Source organism: Schistocerca cancellata, chromosome 7, assembly GCF_023864275.1.
Source record: "Schistocerca cancellata isolate TAMUIC-IGC-003103 chromosome 7, iqSchCanc2.1, whole genome shotgun sequence".
Taxonomy (NCBI): Eukaryota; Metazoa; Arthropoda; class Insecta; order Orthoptera; family Acrididae; genus Schistocerca; species Schistocerca cancellata.
Genome location: NC_064632.1, coordinates 96012370 through 96019432, shown reverse-complemented (window position 1 = coordinate 96019432; position 7063 = coordinate 96012370).

Below are 7063 nucleotides of genomic sequence, written 5' to 3'. Positions count from 1 at the left end.
TAATTGACTGTGAATTTAAACTGGTAAATTTGGACGTCAGCAGCGCTGCGTCATGGCCCTGAAAGACCATTCTGAATAAATTGAAAACTCTTACCTCAATAAGGTCGCCGGATAACGCATATATATCTGCTCCTATAAGAAATTTTTCTGGCACAGCCCAGTGCAATCCTGGCCGATAGATTTGTCATGTATAAAAAGAAACAACTGATCGTTTCTTTACAAAAATCGGGATGACCATGGATTGCTGAAATTAGTGAATTCTTTAAATTGAGACGAATGATTGTCGAAAGTTACTTTTTATAAGAAAGATTATTATTAAGAGATTTTTTAAAAACATTTACATGGGACTTGGTATAACAACGCTACATATGCGCGAGGCTGCTTTTACCTTATACTACAACGCTGAGGCCCCGCCATCGCTCCCCACGACCGGCCCAGCCAACACCATAGACACGACTGCCCACTACTACTTACTCCTACTGCCACACAGTTCCTACTGCAGCCAGCACTGCTCTCTGGTCTGCGATTCTCTTACAGCTAACATATCGCAGGCAGCGCGTGAGCAATCCATCGAAATTACATCCGCTCGACTGCGCTAGCAACAAATTCCTCAGTCATGGACCTCTTACGAGCTGTAGTAGCGCTGTCGTTAACACTTTTCAACTTGTGGCCTGCAGCGTGAAGCGCTGAGTAGCCGCTTCGGTGGATGGCGACTCACTGCAGTTCGCCGCTACAGAGTATTCTTTTCGTGATAAATGGCGACCATTCTGCATTTTACCCCGAAGACTGTGCACCTTTGTCTGGCTTCCTCCTGTGTTTTGTTTTGTCCACAAGAAGAAAAAAAGTTTAATTATTTACTGCAGATTTAGTGTCATACGGACGGGTTGGTCCTAGGCGAGAGTATTCATAAGATGTTGCTCAGAGCTTGACGTACATGACACTAATTGAAGACTGTGAACAGCGCTACTAAAGTTGTTTCACACTTAAAGTTGCTTTGTAGACAGGTTAACAGAACTTTTAGTACTTGAAAATTAATATGGTGTACCTGTTCACCGTCGGCCGGAGTGGCCGAGCGGTTCTAGGCGCTACAGTCTGGAACCGCGCAACCGCTAGGGTCGCAGGTTGGAATCCTGCCTCGGGCATGGATGTGTGTGATGTCTTTAGGTTATCTAGGTTTAAGTAGTTCTAAGTTCTAGGGGACTGATGACCTCAGAAGTTAAGTCCCATAGTGCTCAGAGGCATTTGAACCGTTTGAACTTGTTCACCTTCCCCTATATTTCCGCAATGGCGTTCTACAATGTTTGTTATTCACAGAAAAATAGTTTCATTGTCTTACAACCCTAGTAGGTCTAATGTACGTTTTCTTAAGTGTGCCGATGGAGTATTCATAAGCAGCTGCTCAGGGTTACATGCTGCACGGTACATGTTGAAAACTGTTGACAACAGCGCTTCTATAGCTATTCCACAACGCTTTTGCGTTATTTTATTTAAGATGTCATTTTATAAACATCTGTTGTCACAGTATTACAAAAAGTTGTACAGCATTTATAATATGTCAATATTAACATTATGTACCTTTAACCCCTTCTTTAACTGCGTCATGGCGATCTGTAGTGTTTGTTATACACAGCAAACAGTTTTATGGTCATACGAGCACAGAAGATCTCATGTACGCTATCGTAAGTGTACCAACTTTGACTTATTTCCTTCCAACCCTCTAGTAATACCCATAATTTTAAATTTTATTAAATATGAACTTTTACTGATGATAGTAATTTATATGCTGTAATTTGGAAAAAAGAAAAAAAAAAATTTGTTAGTTAAGAGACAGTTGGCCCCAGCGCCAATCATCGCGTTCTTCCAGTGTACTAGTTTAAAAAAAGAAAATCTGTTACACATTGTTTTGTAAAGTAATACCTTTTTGTGAAACATTATAAAGTGGTTTCCATGTCTACTGATGAAATTGTTTTATACGATATAATGATGAAAATTGTGGCTGTAAACAGAAACAAATTGCAGCGCATTAGGTCGCAGGTGCGAATCCTGCCTCGGGCATGGATGTGTGTGATGTCCTTAGCTTAGTTAGGTTTAAGTAGTTCTAAGTTCTAGGGGACTGATGACCTCACATGTTAAGTCCCATAGTGCTCAGAGCCATTTGAACCATTTTTGCAGCGCGTACCACGAATCCAGTGCCGCCTAGTGGTTAGTCAAAACTTGCTTCCAAAATTTTCTCTTGGTAGCACTTTGCACTTGTCTCGTGAATGAGAATGTTGACGTGATACAATGTATCTAATTAACAGTTTTATACGGCTGACATAGCACTGGCAGACTAGGAGCCATATTCTTGTAGTGGTAATACGTCTTATCAGTGGTGAACTGTATCACATTTTCATATCATCTGTTACCAGTTTTGTGTTGTATTTTGTAGCCTTTGAAAATGACATGTAGTCGAAATGCGTAAGGTTGCTGGAAAAATAAAAGTTTGCTCAAGACATACGAAAAGTTATCAACTGTGCCAAAGCTGTTAGACTTCAAGTTTGTTACATATATAAGCTTATGTAGGCTAGCTGGCAGGACTGATAAGCTCCACAAACCTACCAACAAACTGTCGGATCCGTGAACCGTATCTGCAGTTGACGGACTTTGAGCGAGGGCGTATAGTGGGCATGCGGGAGGCCGGGTGGACGTACCGCCAAATTGCTCAAACGTGGGGCGTGAGGTCTCCACAGTACATCGATGTTGTCGCCAGTGGTCGGCGGAAGGTGCACGTGCCCGTCGACCTGGGACCGGACCGCAGCGACGCACGGATGCACGCCAAGACCGTAGGATCCTACGCAGTGCCGTAGGGGACCGCACCGCCACTTCCCAGCAAATTAGGGACACTGTTGCTCCTGGGGTATCGGCGAGGACCATTCGCAACCGTCTCCATGAAGCTGGGCTACGGTCCCGCACACCGTTAGGCCGTCTTCCGCGCTAATACGTCGGATAACCTACAAGCAGGAGAGTTCTACAAACGGTGGACGTGAGAGCTTTATCTTTGTTTGATTGGTGAATCGTATTAACGCAAATACATAATTATCAGTCCTGCCTTAGATGTCTAGGCACTTGTCATGTAATTCGCGTAAATAACTGGCCGTTGATTTGCGTACGCCGTGATGGCGCCCGACAGCGGTCCATACGGATTCCATAGGACTGACGTCAGGCGAATTTGGTCACCGAGGTATCAACATGAGTTCACTGTAATACTCCTCAAACCACTGTATCACGGTTCAGGTACCCGGACACGGACAATTATACTGCTGAATGAGGACATCGCCGTCGGGAAAGACACCAAGTATGAAGGGATGTAGATGGTTTGTTGCTCTCAGCGTGTCTTCGGTTATTACCCCTCGCAAGCGCAGGAGATTGCCTCCCATAGAATAATACTGCTCTCACCACCTTGCGTCCGTGGAGCGCTGCAAGTACGAGGGTTGGAACTTTAATAGTGGCAACTATTTATTTACAGCTCGTACAAAATAGGTACGTGTTTCAAAGTTTTACTGACCTTCAGAGTAGTCACCAGCATTGTGTATAACCCGTTGCCAGCGATGTGGAAGTCGTAGGATACTCTCAGCAGTGCCATTTGTGTTGACAGTTCGAGCGGCGCGATCTATTGCCAGCGAATTCGTTGCAGTTCTGGAGCGAATGCCGTGAAGTGTATCCTTCAGTTTAGAAATCGAGGTGTACTCACGAGGCCTTAAGTCAGGTTAGTGCAGTAGGTGGTATAGCACTTAGCAACCCCACCAGTCAAACAAATCAGTAACAGCTTGCACTGTACTTCCTTAAGCATTGTCCTGCAAAATGATGGTCTGGTCCTGCAGAAAGTGTCATCACTTCTCTCTCCGTGCTGTTCATTTTTTGAATACAACCTACTGCCAGCATAGAGACAGAAGTGATGACACTTTCTGCAGGACCTGACTATCATTTTGCAGGACTATGCTCAAGCAAGTACAGTGCATGCTGTTACTGATTTGTTTGACTGGTGGGGCTGCTATTGCTATACCACCTACTGCACTCACCTAAGGCCTCGTGAGTACAACTCGATTTCTAAACTGAAGGAAACTTCACGGCATTCACTTCAGAACTGCTACAAATTCGTCAGGCAATAGACCGCGCCGCTCCAACTGTCAACACAACTGGCACTGCTAACAGTATCCTACGATTTCCACATCACTGGTGACAGGTTATACACAATGCTGGTGACTACTTTGAAGGTCAGTAAAACTTTGAGACACATATCTATTTTGTACGAGCTGTAAATAAATAGTTGCTAGTATTAAAGTTCCAACCCTTGTATATAGCCGCCGTCCAACTCGATGACGGCGTTTGTGGAGGCGACAATCGACCTAGTGTAGCAACAATGTGATTCACCTGATGAGACGATATATTTCCATTGATCTGTAGTCGAATCCCGATGGTTTCGTGACCACTGCAGTCGTGATTGATGACGTCGTTGGGTAAACATGTGAACACACATGGGAGGTGTGCTCCGCTTACATGCTTTTGTTACAGTGTCACTTACCCGCAGGGCCACCAGGCAGCATCCAACGTCACGGTGGGCTTTGGTCATAATGTTTCTTGTTATCAGTGTATTTCGTATGATCAAAATTACAATAAAAGTTTGCGAGCGTGTAACCCCCTCCTCACTTATCGACCTTAATGACAGTGAAAAATTAAACCGCTTGTACCTAATGGAAATTTGGGAAAAGCAATCGTCACCGAAGTTAATCTGTCGGTAAAGGGAAAGCAAAGGGTTACATCTAAATGAAAGGAAAAATGCAAAAGAAACTGGTGGAAATTAATTTTGAAAAGGGGTAAAGTTAATAAAGAAAGTAAATGTGCGGCCGTTACGTTAACAATCAACTAGCGGTAATTAGATATTTGAGATTTGGGGAAAATTACGGTCGCCAGTCCTATGGACAATTACTATAGGAACTGAAAAAGAAAGGTTATTGCACATATAATTAGCACTAGAAGCGTGGCAACTGAAGTTTGAGACGTGTAGTGTGAAAACTGAAAGTTTGTCAGAAGTAATAAATTTCGCTACACTCTGGCTTAATTTAGCAAAAGAATTAATAAAACCGGAAAATTGAAAGTTAATTTAGTGACTGAAATTAATAGTGAACTTTGTTTCTGAAGCACTACGAAATTCAGTAAAATAAGGTTAGTCTTGGGCTACCTCAACAATCATTTCAAAAACTACTTGAATCTACGCAATTTAGAAATAAGTGATTTAACTTTGAACTTGGATTAAATGATTCTGGACAATTAACAATAGTAACATTTAGTACGTACCAAGCTGAGCTGCAGTCACAGCTAAGCTAAAATATGGTAACAAAACTCGCACTCTTAATTTGTGCTTGTGTAATCTAAATATTGTAGCCAGCTATGAATACCTTAACTTTGAAATTAAAGCAGTGAAATCGAATGATATTACTTTAATGCTGGCGTTTGAATTTCAACGGCACTCGAGTTCATTCCGGAAAAGGAAGGGACCCTGCTTGGTAATGCAATTGGGGCAATGAGCAACAAAGGTTGTTGCTACGTTGCTGTAATTTAGTGAGAAAACTAAGGTCTGCCATACAGTTCTAAACCTTTACGTGCTTCCAGTCTTCCTTGTTGGTTGATTGAAGGTTTGAAGTCGTCGATCGAGGAGGTGGCGACAGTCACTCATTGTCGGCCGTCGCTGTTGCAGAAGCTGGATGTTGGCGCGCCTCCTTCTCGACACGGTCACCAGGCGAAACGGGCTCTTGATGTGTGCCAGCTAATGCTTCCCGTCCGCGACACCACGTCAGAAACTAACGTAGCAAGTCGAGCGCAATTACATGCTGCCCAACCCCGAAAGCGCGGCAACTTGCGGGAGCGTCACACAACACACCTGCTCAACCGCACTACTCCAGCCAGACTCTGCTCTGCTCGCGCTCCACGCGGCCGAGTTCACACTACCAAAGATCGTAAACACTTTGGTTCTCCACACGACCTATCGATGTAATGGTTCGATAGCATAGTTTTCCCTAGGCAAGACACAGCGTAAAAATACAAATAATATTTACAAAACAAACCAATTATACATCGACATAAATGCATATATAAAGACACAGAAATGTCATATCTTCAGGTAACAAAATAAGGAAAACATTCATAGTACATTAGATGGAAATAGGAGGATATGCATTTCCGGCGTTACAAGCGGAGCTGAGTTTTCAGCTGGTTCTAATAGACAGTTTCTTTTCCATTCCTCACCTCTAGTGTTAACCGATCTTTTAGTCATAGAAATTTAGACTTTTCGCAAGAACTTGGTGTACCTAATGTTTCAAATGGACCATACTTCTCTTTCAGAGACGTAAAAACTGAATGGTCTTGAAGTGGGTTTGAAGATAGTTCTAACTTTGAACAAGTGAGTATAAGTGCCAAATAAGCTGTGCCAATGTTTCGAATATACTATTTCCGTTGCTCGAACAGTCTACAGGTGTACTGCCGGTCCACAGTGTCCAACGGGGGCAGTATTTCGGCGATCAGACACGTCGCCATCGTCAGGTGCGCTGAGAAACTGAGGGCGGGCGGCCGTCTTAAATCCCCTCCCCCTGCAAGGAGTTCTCTACGCTGTCCGCGCCTGTAGAAGTGGGGCGGAGAGCACGTCTGATCTGCTATTCCGAGTACAGTTTCGAGGCGTTCCAGCTCGTGGGGCAGACTCTCTACATCAGAGATGGAGCGCGCCCTTTGCACCAGTCTTTCTAGCACCCCATTCCTCTATGCAGGGTGGTGGTAGCCACCCGCATGCAAATAGAGGTTGGTGTGCGTTTTCTTCCTGTATACCCCGTGGCCCAGGGCGCCATCCGTTCCTCTTTTGACCGTGACGTCCAGGAACGGTAATCTTCCTTCTGCTGCTGTCTCCATAGTGAATTTGATGTTAAGATGTATGGAGTTGAGGTTTGTAAGGAAGTCTAGGAGCTTTTCCCTTCTATGGGGCCAGATCACGAACGTATCATCCACATAACGGAAAAAACAAATAGGTTTCCATTTG